This window comes from Sitophilus oryzae, unplaced genomic scaffold (assembly GCF_002938485.1).
Source record: "Sitophilus oryzae breed Bouriz unplaced genomic scaffold, Soryzae_2.0 scaffold_813_pilon_pilon, whole genome shotgun sequence".
NCBI lineage: Eukaryota > Metazoa > Arthropoda > Insecta > Coleoptera > Curculionidae > Sitophilus > Sitophilus oryzae.
This window is the reverse complement of record NW_022147432.1, coordinates 6,665,713-6,689,530: the sequence shown is the minus strand read 5'-3', so window position 1 is coordinate 6,689,530 and position 23,818 is coordinate 6,665,713. Positions and strand designations below refer to the sequence as shown.

General features: G+C 34.5%; 1 long non-coding RNA gene across 1 annotated transcript; it reads left to right on the top strand.

Annotated features, from left to right (window-relative positions):
* The first annotated feature begins 1,833 nt into the window (after positions 1–1,833).
* On the top strand, positions 1,834–23,532 carry LOC115889317. Its single transcript, XR_004051421.1, has 3 exons — positions 1,834–1,854; positions 14,854–14,936; positions 23,452–23,532. It is a non-coding gene; the product is annotated as an uncharacterized LOC115889317 (long non-coding RNA).
* Positions 23,533–23,818: the final 286 nt, after the last annotated feature.

Genomic DNA, 23,818 nt, shown 5'->3' with positions numbered 1-23,818 from the left:
TATTTGGAAAAAGCATTTTTTTTTACGAATAATTTTGTACCACACACTTGGTATTTCGAGTCAAATTGTCGTTATGAGCCGCATGTTTCAATTTCAAACAAACCATATGCGAAAATGTCAAAGGTTGACATATGATATGTCATTCTATTCAGAGTGCGATTTTCTATCGAATAAAGTAAAAAAATACCGAATGTGTCATTTAAAAATCAAAAGTTGTTATCATTTCCGGTGAAACAGAAAGTGACCAAAAACAATTGAATACGTCAATCAATCCTAATTTATATCATATACTAACATACCAAATCTCGTTTTGTTACTTAAAAAAAATAAAAAAAGGTAATAGGGGTGAGTCACTTTTGAGACGCACCCTGTATGATACCGCTATAAAAAGTTACCTAAAATTCAAAATTTTAATTTTGTGGAACTTCTAGAAGTATTTTAGAATTTCTATGACTGTGAGTGAGTCACTGTCGAAATTAAAGAAGTTTGAATAACAATAATTCGTAAACTTTGCATTTATTGTTGTTATATTAATATGTAAATAAAATGAGAGAATATTAATTCGATTAATTTCAGTTTTCTAAGTTTTTGTTGACTTGCCTTTCCAGTCAGGTACCGGCAGTGGCTAGACAAGTATCTTTTAGTTCATAAGGATATTTCGAGATTTTTTATGTTTTCCTTTCGTTATAAGCTTTAAGCAACCTAAAATTAAAAATATGAAGTTCGTGAAACATCTAGAAGTACCTTAGAATTTTGATTATGTTGAGTGAAACACTGTCGAAATTAGAGAAGTATGAATAGTAATAATTCATAAACTTTGAAGTATTGTATAAAATCAGATAATATCAAATCGATTGATAGTAGTTCTAACGACTTTTGTTTTCGACTTTCGGTATAACTCAAATTTCTTAACTTTAAAAATGTTCAATTCATGATTTTACCAGTGCTTATTCAGAATCATGTTTTTGTTAATTACGCAATATTTTTTTTTTATCTCGACTTCTAACAGCTATCTAATACCGTTTTCAGTACGTGGTAAAATATATATTTTTTATTTCTTAAATCCATGATCTTTATCATTAGATCATTGACATATTTTCATTGAATTAATTTGAGATAGTTTCTTTTGCTTTAACTTGTTAAAATCTTCTACCAGTATCTTATAAACGACAAAATACCTTTAAGTTATTGCATAATTTTTTAGATCTCTCCTTCTGTGAGTCAATTCCAGGATCCCGGGATTATATGTTCTTATCCTGTGATTTCAAAACGGGATCCTGATCCCGAAAATTGGAAACGTTACAGCCTGAAGATGCCTAGGTGATGACGCTCGTACTAATTTCTTAGCTGATTCAACAATATTCGTATTGTACATGAGAGCATAAAAAATGTCCAAATCTAATGCTATTTTTAACTAGGGTCAAATAAAAACAAAGCAGCACTTACATTGATAATTTTATAATTGCAAAATTCAAGGTTATTGATAAAATATGTTAATAACTTTTATCAATAACCTCTTTCTAAACTATAATAACATTAATATAAATATTTATGTAAATCAGCATCATTACTACATTTTTACATATTTTTTTACAGAACGTTCATCGTGGCTTTTTAATTTGACTGATGCATAACCGTTAGTATTTATTCCTCTTTGATTTCGATTGCTAGCCTATCATATTGTGAATTATAGGGAAAAATTAATGAAATTATTGACGGGAAAAAATATCAAAATATTTTTATTATATAAAAAATAGGTTCAGTGATTTTGGCGTTTAATTTATTATTGTGCCAATTCCCGCTGTGTAACTATTAATCAAATGGTTTTCCTGCAAAGCACATTTATTGTATAAGGTATTGACATAGTTAAGTCGAAAAATAGTATAACACATTTTCAGTAATCTAAAAAACAGTAATATAAATCCTATTTAATTTGGGTTTAATATCTTTATTAATGGGCTGTTTTGATCTACTGAACAAGGATATTTATATGTGAACCAACCTAGCTACCTAATCATTCAGATCAAAGTTTCTTACTTGCAAAATCTCAAACTATACACTTTTATTATTTAATATTATTAGCTTTAACCCAGTTCTATTTAATATTTTTTAGACAGTACTGAAACTTCAGTTATATTTTAACAATCTGTTTTGTTTTGATATTTAGTTAGAACAATAAGTTTTTTAGATTCTTCTTGCAATATTGTCTAAGGAATTCCTTTCAATTGAAGGGTCCAAGAGAAAACATGGTAAGCGCCATCTTACTAATTTTACAGGAGAGCACCGAACGGCTGGTGGTTATCAGGTTCTTTCGGCGTATTCTATATTTTCACTAGGAATATATCATAGGATTAAATAACTTATTGCACTGCAGAGTTTATACCATTTTTTTGTAGGGACTAGTTAGACCTGCTATAATATTGAGAAACCCTAAAATTAACAAATTGGCGCTTAGGTATCAAGTTATTCCTCTGGACCCTTCAATTATTTATGGCTCTAGTATTACTGTAAAAATGTATAAGTAATTTTTTTTCTACACTAACCGGCATGAAAAACAGGCATCTCAAAATTTTGATGTAAGTATATTTTAAAGTTTAATATAGGTATTTTCTTCTAGTGGGCCGACCTTGGTGATTTTTTAAGCCATTTGTACGAAATTATTTGAATATTTCGTATCTCTTTCTAAATTAAAAATGCTAGTTTCCATCTGAAGCAAAATGTTGATATTTTAATGAAAGTTTGAAACACCCTGTGGAATATGTTAGCACAAAGCAAGCATTTTAAAAATCATTTTATCATCTAGGTACGTCTTTATTTCGATAGTTTATTTTTTTATTCATCGCTATAGTTTTATTTTTATTGAATAATATTCGCTTTTGAATAAGACAGATAACGATTTACAGCCATTTTAGTATTGATTTTGGGTTCTCATCAACACGCTTAATAATTATTTTTGTAATAACACTGTCATTGAGAAGTTATATTATTATTGTTTAATCACGTTTACTCTAGTACAGAAGGTTTTAATTGCTGATTTAATTGATTGTTGCTTAATTGATCTATTGCTGCTTTAATAATTGATTATGGCAGAGATCAACTCTTAGACTTAAAACCATATCTGCTAGGGTAACTACCCAAGAGACAATAATAATATAATTTTTCAAACACAGTGATATTACATAAATCATAAACACTATTTTGTAGGTCTGTTAACAAGGACCGAAAGCAAGGACATAGTTTTAATGTAAAAGATACGAAAAAATGTTAGTATCTACTTCAAAAGCGAATATCTCCAAAAAAATAAAGCTATTGAGATGAATTAAAAAACGAACTGTCGAGGAAAGATACATTTAGATGACAAAATTATTTTTAAATTACTTGCTTTGTTAACGTACTCCACAGGGTATTGCAAACTTTAACCAAAATATCAACATTTTGTTTTCCCTCGTATAATTGACAGATGACAACTTTCACTTTTAATTCTGAAAGAGATATTAAAAAGTAAAATAATATAGATTTAAATGGCTTAAAAATCATCAAAATCGGTCCACTAAAACACAATACATAAAACTTTAAAATACATGAAAATGTTAAGGTACCCATTTTTCGTGCCGGTGATTATAATGCCGTACTTTAATTATTGTACTTCGGTAGGAATATTCTACCGTAATGGCGAATTTCGTAGGATATTTTGATACTTTTTCGTCATACTATATTGTTATATTATTATAACATAAGCAAAATCAGAATGGAAAAGATGCATATAACGTCCGCCGGACGTTATCATAACGGCCGGCGGCCGTTAAGTTTCTAAGGTAATCGTAACGTCTGTCACCTGCAACAATGACTATTTATTGTCAGTTGGACTTTTCAAAGTAGGAAAATAGACCATAGCGAAATGTCGCGAGAAATTCCGTTGGAAATACAGGAGGAACGGCCGGCGGCCGTTAAGTTTCTATGGTAATCGTAACGTTCGTCACCCGCAACAATGACTATTTATTGTCAGTTGGACTTTCTTTCAAAATTGGGAAAATAGACCATATAGCGAGATGTCGCGAGAAATCTGTTGGAACAAGTTGTGGAGGAAGCGGCTGCGGCTACTCAAAATTTACTTCCGACTATAACCAGAGAGAGATATATCAGCAGGAATATGACAATTTTTGAAGTGGCGGCAGGATAGAAGTATAAACAGCGTAAATGAAGCGGTATTGCTGGCTTATGCTAAAAGAATGATCTGAAATGTATTCTCCTACATCACTGTGGACAAAGATATCCATGCTGAAGCTTGTGTTGAGAGTATACGAAAACATCGACATATCAAGGTAAAAGCCATTATATTCTTCGATATTTAATCATACTCCATCTAAATTATATTTGTTCATAGATTTGGTAAACTGTTCATGTTTCTGAGGCGCAAAACGAAGGTTATTCACCAAAAAGCCAAAGTTCTGTCGGAGAATCACATAAATAATTTTCTACTGGATGTCGATGATTACACCTGGTTACTCGAAAAAGTTGTATTTTGGTGCTTGGTATTCTTGGAGCTTGTAGGCGCAGCGAGCTTTAGTCACTCACAGTTGATGATTTCGAAGATTCGGAGAAAATATTTTTGTCTCATTAAGAAATACTAAAAATAAGAAAGATAGGAAATTTCTTATTCCAAAAACGGCCTTCCGTTTGATGCCTTGGTTTATACGCTAAAAATACATCAACCCTGCGTCCTCGTAACTTTGACAATCCAAAATTTTTCATTGGTTACAAGAAAGCGCAAAAGTGTGTTAAGCAAATCGTCGGTATACATACCATCGGGAGCGTACCGCAGAAAATTGCAAAATTTTTGAACTTGGAGAATCCAGAACGTTATACAGGGTATCTCATTTCGTAGATCATCAGCGCAACCATGCTCGCCGAAAATGGTGGTGGATTTACTATCGCTAAAGGAGCTAGGAGGATGGGGAGTCTTCAACAGTGGCAGAAACTTACATAGAAAAATCAGTTTCCAAAGAATGAAAATAACAAATCAACTTTTTCATGATAGCTCCAAAAATAATGTGTCTTTAGTGGATACAAATATTTGCCATTCTTCAGTAGCATCATCTTCTTCTCTATAAAATCTGTAAATCCCTGGGAAGGATTACAGATTTCTAAGAACAACAAGTGCACTTTTAATTTCCATGTTCATTATCATCAAAAATGAATTTTAGTATAAGACATTATGTATTTTTATCCTTACTTGTGTTATTGTTCAATAAAATTTGTTATTAAATAGTAGTGTTTATTGCTCTAAAAAAATCTGCAGTATGACGAAAATCTAGAGAACGCAACACGGCCGATAACAAATAACGGCCTTGGCTGCTTATGATCCTCGGCTATCGCCTCGGATCAAAAACTTCAGCCCGGCCGTTATTTGTTGTTTATCGGCCTTATTACGTTAATAACTATTTTTTGTAATTAATCTCAAATCGTGCCGTGAAAATAAACTTTTATTGCCATTTTTCTCAGCATAACCGGGCGGTTATGAAGCAGTGCACAAAATATTACGGTAATTAACCCGATGAGAAAACTTAATAAGATTTTAGGTAGTCCGAGGAAATTATGAGCAGGAGGTCGTAAAAACTTGGATCGGTTTTTAACGGACCTTCGAGATATTCTGGCGTTAAATGCGCGGTTAAAGTGCATTTTACACGCCACAACTTGATGGTAAAATAGAAATTCTTTTAATTTTATTCTTTTTTTTGTTCCCCGTGCAGTAAAATGACGCAGCCTATAACTGCTTTTAACGTATTTGTAATTACTCACATAATAAAGATTAAATATAGGGTATTCCAATAAGAGGTTTCGGATGTTGATAACGAACATAATAAAAGTTTCATAACGTACCTAAAAATTGCTGGGCAGTGTAAAATTATACCTTCTTCTTAAGGTGCCGTGCAGATTCCTGCGTAGGCGTTCATCTTTTTCTTCCTCATCAGATGGTTCTGTTATCTGCCGCGACTTGGGGTGCTTGGAAGTCCTGTATGCCTGTCCAATGACGAATATTTCTCAGCCAGGATAGCTTCCTTCATCCTATCCCCCTTTTGCCCCCCTCTATTTTACCATGGAGAATCAGACGCTGAAAGTGATAGCGTTCTCCACGTAGTATGTGTCCCAAATAGGCTATTTTCCTCTTCTTTGATGATTTCGAAGAGTTCACGTTGTTCCAGACCAGCTCTTCTGAGAATGTTCATTCCTAACACGGTCGACCCAGGGCACTTCTTAGCATTCGTCCTGAGGTCAACATTTCTGAAGGCTTCAATTCGGTTTATTGTTGCTACCTTCAGTGTCCATGCTTCCCACACCACATGTAACAAAACGGACCAGACATAGCACTTCACCATTCTGTATCTAAGGCCGAAGTTCAAATTCCTATATGTGAGAAATCTTCGCAGTCTCAGAAAAGTAGATCTTGCTTGTTCGATCCTGCATTTGATCTCCTGATCCGGATCCCACGTTTCGTTAACCATGCATCCCAAATATTTAAATTGTGTGACCTGCTTGATGACCTCTCCATTTAAGTAAATTCTGGTGTTCGGTATATTGTTTCTGCTAACAGCCATAAATTTAGTTTTTGTAGTATTTATGTTTAAACCCAGTCTTTAACTTTCACTGTTAACCTTATTTAGAAGGATTTGGAGATCATTTGCATTGTCTGCCAATATCACTGTGTCATGCGCATATCGGATATTATTAATTGGAATACCATTTATCTTCAAACCAATGGGACTATCGGAGATTGACTCAGTGAATGCTCTTTCCACATATAAATTGAACAACATTGGAGATAGAATACACCCTTGTCTTACCCCTTTTTTTTTCAAAATCTTCTGTTACTCCCACGCTATGTATACGAATTTCAGCTTTTTGGTTCCAATACAAATTACTGATGAGCCTTATATCTTTTCCATCAAGTCCCAAGTCTCTGAGGTATGATATAAGGAGGTTATGTTTAACGTTATCGAACGCCTTTTCATAGTCTATAAAGCACATGAAGAAAATTATACCTAGAACACAATATCTGCCAAATAGCCACCGGGACTTCTCTGGCAGCACACAATTCTTTTGAATGATGAGTTTTTCCATTAATGTTGAAACTGAACACATTTCTGGAGTTATGTCACGGATTATTCGCCTAATTTCTCCTTTCAATTGTTGAATGGTTTGCGGATTGTTTCAAAAGCTTTGCTTTTTACATAGCTCAAAACATAGCGGTGTCAAGTTGCATGACCTTGGTGGCCAATTTACGTCCCTATTCGTGGAGATAAGCCTTCCTCTATACTGTGTATGCAATAATTTCAATGTTTCACCTGGTGTATGATATGTCGCATCATCTTGTTGGAACCACATATTCTCTATATCCATTAGGGTGTCCGTTATTTCCCTACGTTATAATTCCCTAAACTATTAAGTTGATTTTTTTTGCTGTCGCCCTCTGAAATTTTAGTTTTAATTTAATTAAAATTATCCAGCGTAAACAAGCTCCTTATTTTTAATTTAAACCGTGCCGAAATCATGACACTTTTTCCATTTAAAAACCAATTTTCTGACCTTTTGCATTTAATTTTTTATCTCCAAAGCAAATGAACCTACAGCTTCGACAAAGACATATTCTAATACAAAATTTTACGCTCTATAAAAAAGGTCTCTTTGGTTTTTTTCACTAAAAACATTCTTTTAAAAGTTATTCTCGGTCAAAGTTTTGCACATAGTTTATAATAAAATTTTCATTGTATCATTCACTGCAAATTCTAATTGCGCCTTTTTTAATTTTTACTCAAAAAGAGAGAGTCATACTTTTTTCAACAAAACAATGTTTCTTTAGCAACTTTAATATGGAAAACTAATATTGCACCATCTATGATCAATTGATCAAAACTATAATGTCAAGAAAAATGGCGCATCCGCCAGAAATTAAAAATGTATTACTGGTTGCCTGCACAACCGCAACGTATCCGCCAGAAATTAAAAGACTTTTTCAGGCGCCATCTTTTAGTCAAGTCGAGAAGTAAGGGAATCAGACAATAGAATTGTGGTATGAAGAAGCACGCTTCCCGAGAATTGGGAAAATTTCGAGAAGCAGTCAATAGAGTATATAAGCCGGAGCCATCGACAACTGAGACAGTTTTTGAAATTTGAATATACCGCGTGGAAATTGAAAATCGGACAATTTGGTGAAGGAATCTTATAAATAGTTAGTTTGCTGTGTGTTATGTTAGTAATTGTGTATAAAGTGAGAAAATAAATTGTTAAGTATTTTATCGTGAGTTTAAATAGTTGACCCACGGAATCCGTAACACCAGGGTGTCAAGAAGTGGGATTCAAAGAGGATTTTAAGCAGAAATTAAGTGGATTGGAAGATTTTTTAGACCGAATTAGAGTATTTTTATGGTTGGTACAAGGGAACAAGCGAAGAAAATGGAGGAAGTAAGCAAATTATTGGGCGATTTTATGGAGAATATGAGAAGAGAGAAGGCAGAAGAACAAGAAAGACTCCGTAAAGAACGAGAAGAAGAGCGAGCCCGATTAGAAAAAGAAAAGGAAGAGGAAAAACTACGACGTCAACAAGAACAGGACCGGCTTGAGAACATTTTCGAAGATCTAAAAATTCAACGACAACAAGACAAACAAGAAGAACAGGACCGGCTTGAGAAAATTTTCGAAGATTTAAAAATACAACGACAACAAGACAAACAAGAAGAACAGGACCGGCTTGAGAAAATATTAGGGAAATTTGGAAATCTGTGTGGAGGAGCGACGTCACAGGAAAGACAAGAAGATCAGGACCGTCTTAAGAGAACTTTTGGAAAATCAGAATTTCTGACTACAGAAGAATTTTGAAGACCTGAAAAACGGCAGGAAAATCACCTTCAAGAAGCCGTAGAAGATCTTGAGGAACGCCTTCAGCAGAAAATGGAAAAAAATTAGAGATGGACCTACAGAAGACCAAGGCACAAGTAAGAACACCTGGCGTTCGCGGAACTGCGAACCTCAAGGCCCCGACCTACGATGGACAAAACCACCTGACGATGTACCACCGTCAGTTTGAAGCAGCGGCTGCCGCCAATGGATGGACTGACCAAGAGAAAGCAGCAGCACTTGTCATCGCGCTGCGTGCGCCCGCCCTGGAACTGTTGCAAACTATTCCTGCAGCCCAACAGCAGGAATACCTGAAACTTTGGTCGCTGCACTGGACAGAAGATATGGCGACCAACATCGACGCCAACTTTACCAGGCCCAGATCAAGACACGCCTGCAGAGGTCCGGAGAGAGTCTGCAGGAATTTGAAGCAGACTTACGTCGGCTGGGGCCAATCTAGCGTATCCTGAAGCACCGGAAGGATTTAGGGAGGAACTCGCCGTTCAAGTGCTTTATCAGCGGACTGAGGGACAACGAATTACAGAGGGCGCTGCAAATATCCCGATTTTCTACCAGCAGCGAAGCACTGGTCAGGGCGCTGGAAATCGAAGCTGCTTTTTAGCGCCACATCCCTAGACCGAAGATAAGATCGGTAACGGTCGAGGAACAGCCCGAAAGCACTCACAGAAGTTTGGAGGAGATGTGTAATAAAGTCGACAAACTATGTGAGCTACTAATAAACAAGGGAAGTCAACAACACCCCAGACAGAGAACCAGAGAAGATTCCAGGACATATAGTTGCTTTAGATGTGGCAGGAATGGCCACATTAAACGTGGATTGCCGCGTTCAAATGCGATCCTGTTCACCATCCAGAGAACGTAGGCACCAGGAAAACTAAAATCAGTCAATACTAAGGGGCGAGTATTGACTGGGGAGAACAGAGCCCCAGGATTTTTTTCCATTAGAAGTTCAGGAAGAACCGCTGACAGTTTGGTGATCGACGGGAAAGTCAATGGAAAGGGAATCTGACAGCACAGTGGACACTGGCGCTATGGTATCTATATGGTAACTCAGTGCAAGGAGGAAGCTGATGCCTCTGAGAAGAAGAGTGTGTTTACGTACAGTTACGGGGAAATGGCCGTTGTAATGGGAGAGGCTATCGTCGAACTGAAGTTAGGAAATTTGAAGTTCCAGCATAGCTGTTTAGTGGCAGATATTGAAGATGACTTCATCTTGGGCATGGATGTGATTCGTCAACATGGATTTTCGTTCGATCACCAAAGAAATATCCTAAATATCGGAAACGAAGAGTTCATGTTATCTCCAGACGAGGGACCAGGAAGAATGGATGTAAGATCAGCGGAAACTGTGGTGATACCTGGTAATACCGAGAAGATCGTATTCGGTAAAGTGGAGAAAATCGCTGGGTGCTGTGTTGGACTGGTACAAAGTAGCGACAACAAACAGGATAGGTACTTAGTAGGAAAATCATTGGTTAACACCGACAAGAATATACCGATCAGAATTGCGAATGTTTTCCGGGAATTGTATCAAGATCCAAAAGGTGACAAGATAGCCATCTGCGAACCTGTAAGAAGTGTCACCCGATGTGATGAAGTGTCGTCAGCTGTTACACAAAAGGCATCCCAAGAAACACTAAAACATCTAGAACAGCCATGGGATCACCTAACACCTGAGGAGAAACAGAAGGCTGGCAGTTCCTGCTAAAGCATGGCAGTATTTTTGAGAAGAACAACAGTGGAAGAACGGATTTTGTGAATCACCGGATTAATACTGGTCATGCTCAGCCGATTCGACAACGTCCCAGAAGAGTTCCCCTTCCAAACAACAAAGAAATGGAGACAATGGTAGATAAGATGTTAGAAGAGGGAGTAATCGAAGAATCATCGAGTCCATGGTCATCTCCTGTTGTTTTGGTGACGAAGAAAGATGGTAGTACACGATTCTGCGTGGACTATAGGAAGCTCAATGACGTCACTAAGAAAGATAGCTACCCACTGCCACGTATAGATGACACATTAACAACTCTGGCAGGTTCGTGCTGGTTCTCCGCACTCTCGACTTAAAGAGTGGATACTCGGCAAGTTGGTCTGACGAGGACGATAAAGAAAAGACGGCTTTTTCTGGAAGCGGCCTGTACCAATTCAAGGTTATGCCATTTGATTATGCAATGCTCCAGCCACTTTCGAACGTCTCATGGAGGTGGTGTTAAGAGGATTAACTTGGAAAACGTGTTTGGTTTACCTCGACGATGTATTGGTTATGGAAGAACTTTGAGGAGCACGGCAGAAATTTAGAAGAAGTCTTTGCCGCATACGGAATGCTCACCTGTACTTGAACCCGAAGAAGTGTAGCTTATTCCAGCGACAAGTGGAATTTTGGGTCATGTAGTCTCGGCAGACGGAATTTACACCGACCAGAAGAAAATCGTTGCGATCAAGGATTGGCCTAAACCTCGCGACAAACATGAACTTAGAAGTTTTCTGGGTTTATGCACCTATTACAGAAGATTTGTCAAGGGGATTTTCCAATATAGCTGCACCCTTACATAGACTGCATAGGTGATGAAGTTTGGCTACGAATGGAACACCGATTGTGATGTAGCCTTTTGAAGACTTAAGGCGGCTTTATGTTCAAGTCCCTATTCTAGCCTACCCGCAACAACAAGGGAGGTATATCCTGGATACCGACGCCAGCAATATCGGCATAGGTGCAGTGCTATCACAAGTGCAAGATGGCGAAGAACTTGAGTGATAGAATATTACAGTCGAGTTCCATCCAAACCAGAAAAAGAATTACTGTTACCCGGAAGGAGCTGCTAGCAATTGTGAAGGCAGTTGATCATTTTCATAAATATCTGTACGGCCAAGAATTTTTAATTAGGACAGATCATGCGGCTCTCAAGTGGCTTATGGAGATGAAACAACCTGAAGGTCAAATAGCACGATGGCTCGAGAAGCTCCAACAGTATCACTTTACCATCCAACATCGTGCTGGAAAAAAATGCATGGTAACGCAGACGGTTTATCCAGAAGACCCTGTCAAACCGATTGTAAGCACTGCTGTAAAACGGAACAACGTGATGGCACTGTCATGATAAGGAGTTTTAAACTTGGAACCGATGAACAGTGGACGACGACACAATTGAGGAAAGATCAAATGGAAGATCCAGACATCGGAGCAATACTACGGCTCAAGGAAGGTAACGGCGAGACCCACCGTGGCAGGATATTGCGGACAGAGGGGCTCGTTTTCAAAGCTCTCTGGGCTCAGTGGAATTCACTGGTTATTGAGAATGGATTGTTAAAGCGCACGTGGGAAAGTGCGGATGGCAGGGCAGTAAACAACTCAGTTACTGGTACCAAGGAAGAAAGTTACCCAGGTATTGGAAGAAATTCACGGTGGTAAAACTGGAGCCCATCTTGGAGTAAACAAGACCTTGAGCAAGCTGAGATCGTTTTTACTGCGTGATTATTGCGAAGATGTCAAGAAATGGTGTCGACAATGTAAAACTTGTGCAGCCAGCCAAGGACCAAGCACTCGATCTAGGGGGGAAAAATGAAACAATATAACGTTGGACTGCCATTCGAAAGAATCGCTGTTGACATTGCAGGCCCATTCCCTGAAACGCACAAGGGCAACAAGTACGTTTTAGTGGCGATGGATTATTTCAGTAAATGGCCAGAAGTTTTGCCATTCCAAACCAAGAAGCATCGACTGTAGCTGAAGAGTATTAGTCAATAATGTCTTCAGTAGATTTGGAATTCCTCTTTAGAGCTTCACACTGACCAAGGAAGGAACTTCGAGTCAAGACTGTTCCAGAAGATGTGTGATCTGTTTGGTATTCACAAGACTAGGACAACAGCTTTACATCCGCAGTCTGATGGGATGGTCGAGAGATTCAATAAGACCATTGAAGAACATCTCGAAAATGGTGGATGAACATCAAAGAGATTGGGATCAGCATATACCAATTATTCCTAATGGCATATAGAAGTGCCGTTCACAACACCACCGGACTTTCACCATCGAAGATTTTTATTTGGTCGAGAATTACGGTTTGCCTTGTGACTTGGTGTTCGGATCACCAGACGACAGCACCACGAACGTAAGAGGACTACGCGGATGAACTGAAGGAAAGGTTATTGGGAATTCATAAGGCCGTGAGAAGTAAGATTACGCTAGCCAGTGACCGGATGAAAGCTCGTTACGACATCAGAGCTAATTCCCCATGGGATTTCAACAGGACGATCTGGTATGGTTATATAACCCACAGCGCAAGAAAGGGGAGGTCCCCAAAGTTAACTCCAGCATGGAAGGTCCTTATACAGTCATCAAGAGGATAAATGATGTTGTGTACCGGATTCAACGCAGCCCTAGAAGTAAGATGAAAGTAGTTCATCTGGGATCGATTGAAGAGATACGAGACAGGGAAACCCTTGATCGGGACGATCAAATTTGAGAGAAGGGGGCAATGTCAAGAAAAATGGCGCATCCGCCAGAAATTAAAAAATGTATTACTGGTTGCCTGCACAACCGCAACGTATCCGCTAGAAATTAAAAGACTTTTCAGGCGCCATCTTTGTCAAGTCGAGAAGTAAGGAATCAGACAATAGAATTGTCTGGTATGAAGAAGTACGCTTTCCGAGAATTGGGAAAATTTCGAGAAGCAGTCAATAGAGTATATAGGCCGGAGCCATCGACAACTGAGACAGTTTTTGAAATTTGAATATACCGCGTGGAAATTTTAAAAGTTATTCTCGGTCAAAGTTTTGCACATAGTTTATAATAAAATTTTCATTGTATCATTCACTGCAAATTCTAATTGCGCCTTTTTTAATTTTTACTCAAAAAGAGAGAGTCATACTTTTTTCAACAAAACAATGTTTCTTTAGCAACTTTAATATGGAAAACTAATATTGCACCATCTATGATCAATTGATCAAAACTATAATTTAAGGTTATTGTTTCATTGCCTTTCAGTGTTCTTAAATATATGTGTCAATTGAAAAGAATGAACAAAATTCGAATGGTTTTTATCTTAAATATTACTTGTATTGAATTAATTAAATTAATTTAATCAATTAATTTTTAAATTTTTTTTAAATTTCATCAATTAAATTAAGTAATATTTAAAATAAAATCCACTCGAAATGTGTTCATTCTTTTCAATTGACGCACATATTTACGAACACTGAAAGGCAATGAAACAATAACCTTAAATTATAGTGTTGATCAATTGATCATAGATGGCCCAATATTAGTTTTCCATATTAAATTTAAATTGTTAATGTTAAATTTTAAAGTAATATTGTTTTATTGAAAAAAGTATGGCTGTAGATCATTTTTTAGTCAAAATCAAAAGGCGCAATTAGAATTTACAATGTATTTGATAATAAACTGGCATTTTTTTAGAGCATAAAATTTTGTATTAGAATACTCGTATATCTTTGGCTGTCGTTTGTCTTTGACCAAAGCTGTAGGTCCATTTGCTTTGGAGATAAAAAATTAAATGCAAAAGGTCAGAAAATCCCATGTTATTTAAATGGGAAAAGTATCATGATTCCGGCACGGTTTAAATTAAAAATTAAGAGCTTGTTTAACTTGGGTTATTTTTTTTAGCGAGCAAAAACTAAAATTTCAGAGGGCGGCACCACCAAAATTCAACTTGGGAAATAACGGACACCGTAATATCCATGTCCATTATTTGATCCTACAAAAAACCATGACTCAGTGGCATGTCTCTGTAGGCCATATATTTAATCTTTATTAAGTGAAATAAGTAAATAAGAAAAATTCAATATAGAGGAATTTCTAGGTCAGTTGCATCTCACCGGTTTTTCCTGCTGTCTTTTTATTTATTAGGAATGTTACTAAGTCTAGTATACATTTAACGCTTCTATTTGCCATTTTAAACCACAAATGCATTTCTTTTACAGATCTCCTTTAGCTACGCCAAGATTAAAGAAGAATGGAATGTCGTCAAGATAGATGGGTTCAATGAAAAATATGATCAAAATAGGTAAGTTTAAATGCCCAATCTCGTTTTTAGATACCTGCTCGAAATAAAGATTTATAATATTTTATACAGGGTGTTTCAAAAAACATGTGCAAGAATCTCTGAATTCTGAACTAAGTAATATTAAAACCGATTTACTTTAGAATGGTTACTCTGCCAAATCCCTAGACAATATTATATGCAATTGCATAGCGTTTTTTTTTGTAAATAAATGTAATGTGATGGCTACAGAGCGGCCAAAGCAAAAGTGAGTCCACAGCGCAGAGAGCGAAACCTTGAAGCGATGTTGACAGCTCTCCACAGAAGCAGTGAAACGATAACAGGGTTTTTGACTAGAGAACGTAAAAATTACGCCAAAAGGGTGGCCTGATCGATACGGAATCCGGTGACGGTACGCCAGACATCATATATCATATATAAAAAAATATGTAACGAACTAAAAACGTTACAACTGGCTCGTTGGTGCACCAGCCTGAGGAGGATGCTCTCTTTCTCTTGACGAATCCATATGTAAAAGGAACATCGGAGAAAATCAGGCGAATAGCTAAGCAGTATACAATTAAAACTAGTATTAAGTCTGGGACTACTCTAAGAAGACATAATTATATAATAAATATAACATTTTAAGAAGACATAATTCTAACTAAAACAAAACTGGAATCATCAAACCAGGAGAAACATTGCATCTACCAGCTACCTTGTGAGTGCAGTGAGTCGTATATTGGAGAAACAAAACGTCCTCTACATGTGCAACTTAACTAACATAAAAAAATACGCAAAGAGGTGAAACAATGAAGTCGGGAATTACAGATCATGTGTGGTCCAAGCACCACAACATAAAATGGTTGGAAGCCCGGGTTGTCCACAGAGAAAAAGCAGAGCAAACCCCATTGAAAAATGCAAAAATTTAAAGAGGCCGTATTCACTTCTAATTTCATCAATATGGCAACCACTCATAAAATGCTCCAATACAGGTGGAGAAGCTTGACTGCACTCAGTTTAGTTCACACTGATAACGGTCAGTGATACTTCTGACTGAAACTTTGTGTAAGCAAAATAAATAGACCATGGAAGTCCGAAACTCTTTTAGTTTTAATACTGAACCATTGTCTACCACATTCAAAGTAACTTTAACCCCCTGTTGCTACAAAACAAAACAGAATTTACGTAGGGAATCTCCCCACGGGAGATGGAACATGGTTTTGAAACACCCTGTACAAACCTAGATACATAACCATATCTATACCTACCGTTCTCATGGCAATGTTTTATTTATATTCTTGATGGGAATCAGAGACTACAAAAAATATTTTACTGATTTAAAATTCTAATTCGTTATTTTACGTATTTTTTTAAACAATATTTTACTGCATAAACTCTCATTTTTTGGCATACGAGTATATTTCAGTATTCTTTTTTCAACGCTTAAATATGAATATTAATCTTTCCACAATAACAAAGCGGAATAATTCGTTTTAAAACCACGGCGCATTTCGCCAAAAAAATCTAATTTCTGTCTTTTTTTGGACATTCCTACTGTTGGCGCGTTTATATTTTTATTATATCCTCATGTTACGGCTGTTCCTCGCAATTAAGTCTGTAATTTACAATGGTCCGAGCCTAACATTCTATTACTTTTTGAGCATTTTTTGTTGTAATTTCTTTAATTAAAGTTGTATATTTTTTTCTGTTTAGTGGTCTGACATAATTCGGACTTTATTTAAATTATGCAGTGTTATTATAGAAACGATTTATGTCACAAATAGACGGAAATATCCTACTCTAAACTAGCTAATAGAGATCCATTATCGATAATTAGCCGACACTCGTCAACGTATATATGTTCATTTGAACATCAGTTGCCTCGTTTGTAACTGTCTGTATCGCTTTTTGAATAGTTATGGCCATGTGTATAGTGTGAGAAATACTAGAAATAATGTGGAAAAATTTGGGTAGTTTGCAACTGAAACAGAAAACTAAAAAAATGATGCACCTTCCTATGATTTTTTAGTAGTACGCAAATTTGCTCCTAACATACGTGAAGAACCATTGAAAAAATGGTTTCCGTTGAGTGCCAAACCTGTCATATTTTACGAGAATTTTTTTTTAGATTTTTTGTCTCGATGGTTTTCCATCACTGTAAGACTATTAAACATTAACTAAAACTACGCATAGTTACTTCACAATCTCAGTATACAGGGTGTTTCAAAACAAATGCGAAAAACTTCAGGGGGAGATGCCTTGTTCAAAATAAAGGGTAGTTTGCTTCATAAACGTTGGGTCAAAAGTCAACCATTAGGGAGATATCGCGGTACAAAGATGGCGGAAAAATAATGTTCTTATTTTTTATCTTGAAAACGAAAATAGATAGACTAATGAAATTTTATGGAACACACATTTACATTTTTTCACTTTTTTAAAATGAGTGGAAAGGGTTGAAATAAACTACCCCTATCATTCTTGTTAACGAAATTTGAAAAAAAATCTTATCAAACACATGCAAAAAAATTAATTTGGATAGTTTAGTTTGTTTAGAAACTTTTTTATCTCTTGTATTTTTTTTTTATAAAACTCACCGATTTGAAATTAAAAAATAAAATTTAAAGCATTACATGTCAGGACTAAAAATATTTTTAGATTAAGAATCTAGTGATAATAATGATAATAATAATAATCTAGATAATAACGTATTGCAGTAGGGTAATGTCAAATAAAACAATATTAGAAACATCCTAAAAAGTGACAGCGGCCGACTAGATTTTTTCCTAAAAAAATTACAGCTGCCCACTAGATTCTTTATCTAAAAATGTTTTTTGTCCTGACATGTAATGCTTTACATTTTATTTTTTAATTTCAAATCCGTGAGTTTTATCAAAAAAAACACAAGAGGTAAAAAAGTTTCTAAATAAACTAAACTATCAAAATTAATATTTTTTGCATGTGTTTGATAAGATTTTTCTTTAAATTTCATTAACAAAGAATTTGAATAGTTATGGCCATGTGTATAGTTGGGAAATACTAGAAATAATCTGGAAAAAATTGGGTAGTTTGCAACTAAAACAGAAAACTAAAAAAATGATGCACCTTCCTATGATTTTTTAGTAGTACGCCAATTTGCTCCTAACATACGTGAAGAACCATTGAAAAAATGGTTTCCGTTGAGTCCCAAACCTGTCATATTTTACGAGAATTTGTTTTCTTAGATTTTTTGTCTCGATGGTTTTCCATCACTGTAAGACTATTAAACATTAACTAAAACTACGCATAGTTAATTCACAATCTCAGAATATAATGTTGGTCGTTAGTTTCCTAGATCTTTGCTGCAAAGTCTGCAGTGCATATCTTCTTTAAACAGGAACACTTATGTCATCATACAGCATTTTTTAATAAGAAAATCTGTCATGATTCACACTTTTGATTTTCACTCACCACGAGTATTTAATACTTCAACGTGTTTCTTGCGTGATTGATTAGTTTCTTGCAAAGCTTATTATTCAGTTTTTGAGTTGACTAACCATTTTATCAAACTTCAGGAATGAATAAACCTACAGATACTCAATTTTTATTATAAAGATTTTGTCTAATAGCTGAAAAATCATCATCATCGTCATCATTTTCAGCTTAATCAGCCTATTATAGTCAAACTAGTAGTCAAACTATAATAGTGTAGCATCTCTCACATATTTATACAGGGTTGGTCACCACATACGACACGGAGTATTGTAGCTAAACGATTAGATTTTTACAAATTGTAAGTTTTGGGTTCGTTGAAGGACTATTAGAGCTACAATTTAAAAATATTTTTACAAGATACAGAGTGTCCCAAATAAATAAAAAATATCAAAGTTGTATTTTTTTAAATGGAACACCCTGTATATTATTGCATTTTTAGTTTCTACGATTAAAATAAAGGTAAATTTTATTAAGGTTTAATACACTTAAACCTTAGCGTTTTTGAAATATTTTGAATTTTGTAAAATTGCAGTATAAATTTTAAGGCTTCATTTCTCCAAGGGTATCAAAGTTTTTAATACTAAATATTTACTGAAGTTTATTTATTGATCAGTTATTGTGTTGCAATAATACAAATTATACTACCTTATACAGAGTGTCTAAAAATGTATTTTAAATAATTACTAGCTTTAAACGGCAATAACTTATTTAATTTAAATGGAATACCCTGTATATTTTATGAGAATTAGATGCACAATTTAATTGTCTATCAAATTGTATTATTCCACTTTTTACCTATCCCTTCAAGTTTTCGTAGAAAATGCATTTTCGTATAATTTAGACCTTATTTATAAATATATCCATGGAATATTGACATTTTAGATTGTTTTTAAAACAACAAATGTACAAAATGTACAGGTTTGACAACCATTTGTCAAACCAAAATTCAAACCATTTGTATGAAAAAGAAAACTATTTAAATCTTTATAAAAGAGTATACCATTAATTAAATATACCACCAGTATTTCCGCCCAAATACTAATTAATTACATACTTAATTGTGTTCGTTAATAAATTATTCTAAATAAATGTGGATTTGAATCAGAAATCAATATAATAATAAGTTATGAAAATGATCGTCTCTGTTGTCAAAAAATTAAATATCATTTTTAAGGTATTAGTTTTTTTACCACACTGTCTAATACACAAAAATAATTCAGTTTTTTAGTATTTGGAGCAATTATTATTAATCAACGCAAACAGTCAATTAATGTAGTTTGAATACTGGAATCATATTAATTGTCGTTCTTTTTAACAAATATTTACACAGATTTTTTTTATTTTTTTAATGAAATAAACGAACTTATTGACAATACTAGTATCTGTTCTCTTTAGAAATTTGGTACATCTTTAAAAATAATCTAAAATGTCAGTATTCCATGGGTATACTGACATACTGATAAATGAGTTCTAAATTAAAAGAAAATGCATTTTCTACGGAAACTTGAAGAGATAGGTAAAAAATGGTATAATACAATTTGGTAGACAATTAAATTGTGCATCTGATTCTCATAAAATATACAGGGTGTTCCATTTAAATTAAACAAGTTATTGCCGTTTAAAGCTAATAATTATTTAAAATAAATATTTAGACACTCTGTATAAGGTAGTAAAATTTTTATTGTTGCCACACAATAACTGATCAATAAATAAACTTCAGTAAATATTTAGTATTAAAAACTTTGATACCCTCGCAGAAATGAAGCCTTAAAATTTATACTGCAATTTCGCAAAATTGAAAATATTTCAAAAACGGTAAGGTTTACGTGTAATAAACCTTAATCAAAGTTACCTTTATTTTAATCGTAGAAACTAAAAATGTAATAATATACAGGGTGTTCCATTTAAAAAAATACAACTTTGTTATTTTTTATTTATTTGGGACACTCTGTAACTTGTAAAAATATTTTTAAATTGTAGCTCTAATAGTCCTTCAACGAACCCAAAACTTACAATTTGTAAAAATCTAATTGTTTAGCTACAATATTCCGTGTCGCATGTGGTGAACAACCCTGTATACTCTCTTTGTAGTTGGGTCCATTGGTTGTCTATTGTTGGCTATGAGGGCACAAGTTATCCCCGCTAATTTTCTAATATCATGGTCCCATCTTAGGTTTGGTCTTCTTCTTGGTCTCTTATTTTCTCGTGGGTACCATGCTGTAATTTTTGTGGTCCGTCTGTTGTCCGTCCTTCTTACCAGGTATCCTGCCCATTATTACTTCAGGGATTTGATGCTGTGGATGACATCTATTACCTGGGTCTTTTGTCGTATCCACTCTAGTTTTAATGTCTTTCTTGGTTATATCTTACTTCAGTTTTTGCTTCCTTCATTTTGAGATCTATTTTATTGCTCGCTGTATTTAGTTCGTTAATGTGTGTTTGTATTTGTTCATGGCAATTTGAACTATGTCGTCAGCGAATATTAGATGATTAAGATATTCTCCATGTATATTTAATCATGTAAATTTGTTTGTCCAGTTTAGTTGACGGAAGATTTCTTCTAGTGTTACTGTAAAGAGCTTTGGGGATATTGCGTCGCCCTGTCGTACTCCTTTACCAGTTAGAAAATCTGGGTTTGTTTTATATATTATTACTATTGCTTTGGATTCTTAGATTCTTTTTTTTTTGTTTCTCTTAGTGTATGTATGTGATCAATCGCGCTGAAGCCGCTTCTAAAGCCTGCTTGTTCTCGTGGTTGTGCGGCGCACAATGGTTTAGGGCATATGGTAATACGGTATTAATTCAATAACTTCGAAATGACAAATGATATTCGAATCATATTTAGTATACTTAGTAAGAGGTTTAAGTACTTTATTTTAGATATATATTTAATTTATACTTTGTTTTCAAACGTCAAATATTGACAGATAGTCACTTTTTCTTATAAAACATCCTGTACATACATTTATATTTGAAAATGCAAATTTTATGATTTGAAATGGTGATCATCTGTCAATATTTCACATTTAACAGTAGTCTGAAATGGCGCAAAAGTGGCAAAAATTGTTGTGTCGATATAGTAATGCTTGCGTCAAATTAGTCAGTATTATTACATAATATTATATGAATGTTAAAAAGTTAGCAAGTTTGAGAGTATGATATAGGGTGAACAATCACTACAAATTTAAAATAACAATGAGCAATGATTGCAAATTTACTCTGGCAAACGTTTCTGTTATTTCTACATCAGGTGGATAGCAAAGTTTTTTTGATGATAAAATACGCTCATACGATGGGAAAATGTCACTTCCTAATTCTATTGCTGATTGCCTAAGAATACCGTAAGCATGTTTTGTTTACGAGGTATCAATGATCAAGGCCAAATCTCTCTCTGGATGGTATGAAAGAATCTCATTTTGTCCTGTAATTTTCTTGGATGCAGCTATTATTAATTCATTTGAAACATTGTCTAAAACTTCCTTGATTTTTGCACGTTTGGTCCGTTCTGAGCAATCTTCAAAGCGTTTTTCAGGTCGACCGATTTGCGCACAAGAGCATGATGGTTCTTCATCTGAGACTGTAATTGTGCATCTACCTTCCAGCCACTTACTGTATCTGGTATAAAACGTTTTTTTTTGTGCGATTAGATTCTTGCCATCGTTTATTAAAATGTGCTAAAAATATTTGACCTAAATACCTCTTTATAACATGGAGCTGGTCGCGAGTAAGTTGCTCGTTAAGAAATTTTATTCTTTCCACAATTTGTGTTAAATCCCGGCCACTTTCTAAAATTATTTCTACTAACTCGCGGTATGAACACTCGAAAAAGAACTCAATTTTGCGACAAACAACAAGAAACTAAAGTAATCCAAAAATGTATTCAAAATAATCGCTATCACTGATATGTTAAGGTCAACCTTACCACTTATTTTCGATACATAAACAAGAGCGGCAGGTGACGGCAGCTAAATCTAAATGATGCTATTTAAGTAAAGTCTAAATAATATTTTTATGCTTGATACGTCACGGAGCATGGTGGAGCAAGCTAGTTATACCTTTCTGAACTTGAAAAACCTCCAACAATCTGAATAACCATACTATTTACAAAATTATAGTAGAAGAAATAGAAAAGGATAGTCTTGACAAAACTTCTGAGCACGTTATTCTTCAACTAACTCAGGAAAAATATTTAAATTCGATTATCCCCCACTTGAATAATACTAAGTGATTCATATTACGAGCGTTTATTTCTAAGTAAGGAGGATAGTATTGCGTGTTCGGCTTTAAAAGTATATGGTAGATAGTGGATTCGTTTTTTGAAAGCAAAAATCTTTCAAATGTATTATTATAAATATATAAACTCAAAAAATGTAACATATAATTCTTTTTTTCTGTAACTTCGGAAAATGGGGTTTCTGCCGCTCTCAGACCACTGTGGCGTCTAGCGTGTTTTGTATTCTGCTGTTTATTATTTTTGTAAATATCTTGAATTACTGGTATTTAAAAAATTCAGAAAATAAAAAACTGATATTATTTTGAAACCACAAAACATTCAAATGATGATTCAACACGAAATATTTTTGATTTGGTCTAGCGTGTTTTGTATTCTGCTGTTTATTATTTTTGTAAATATCTTGAATTACTGGTATTTAAAAAATTCAGAAAATAAAAAACTGATATTATTTTGAAACCACAAAACATTCAAATGATGATTCAACACGAAATATTTTTGATTTTTTACCAAAATGGAACATGATTTTATATTTATTAGATAAAATATTTATAGGCTTAAACCATTATAGCACATAAATAAGCATATTGATTATAAAAAATATACCTCATTAAAATTTTAATTCTTCTTGCCTCTTCTTTAATAGCGTTTTAAATGTTTATTGAAAGCGCTCAGTGAATCGTCAGTTATGCACAAAGCCATCGGTGGCGCGTTTCCGAAAAAACGAACAAAGCAAAAATGATTTAATTTAAAGCCAGTTCATTTGACACGATGACTGGCAACCAACCAATCCATAATTCTCCTACATGACGTAACGTTTTTTTTTCTTTGCAGGTTTCTGTCCCTCCACTGCTTCTTGTTTCCCAGGTTCAGCTTTTGTCCTAGCAGAAGAAAAAGGTGAGAATGGAGCAGTACCAAAAATTAAAGAACTTGACATGCAACGACTGAATATTTAGAAAACTTCATTTCAAAATAATATCAGAACAAGAAAATGTTTTATTTTATTTGCATAAATCTCGAATTTTATTTATGTTTCTTGGCGAGAATCAAAACCGTAAGCTTTATAAATTATAATTTATATAATCTGTGATCTGTTTTGTATATATTTAAGTATGTATCTATTTTGTATATTCAATTTTTTAAATATTTTATAAATATTGTAAACTAGTCTGATAGGGAGCGAATCTTTTTAAAACGTTTC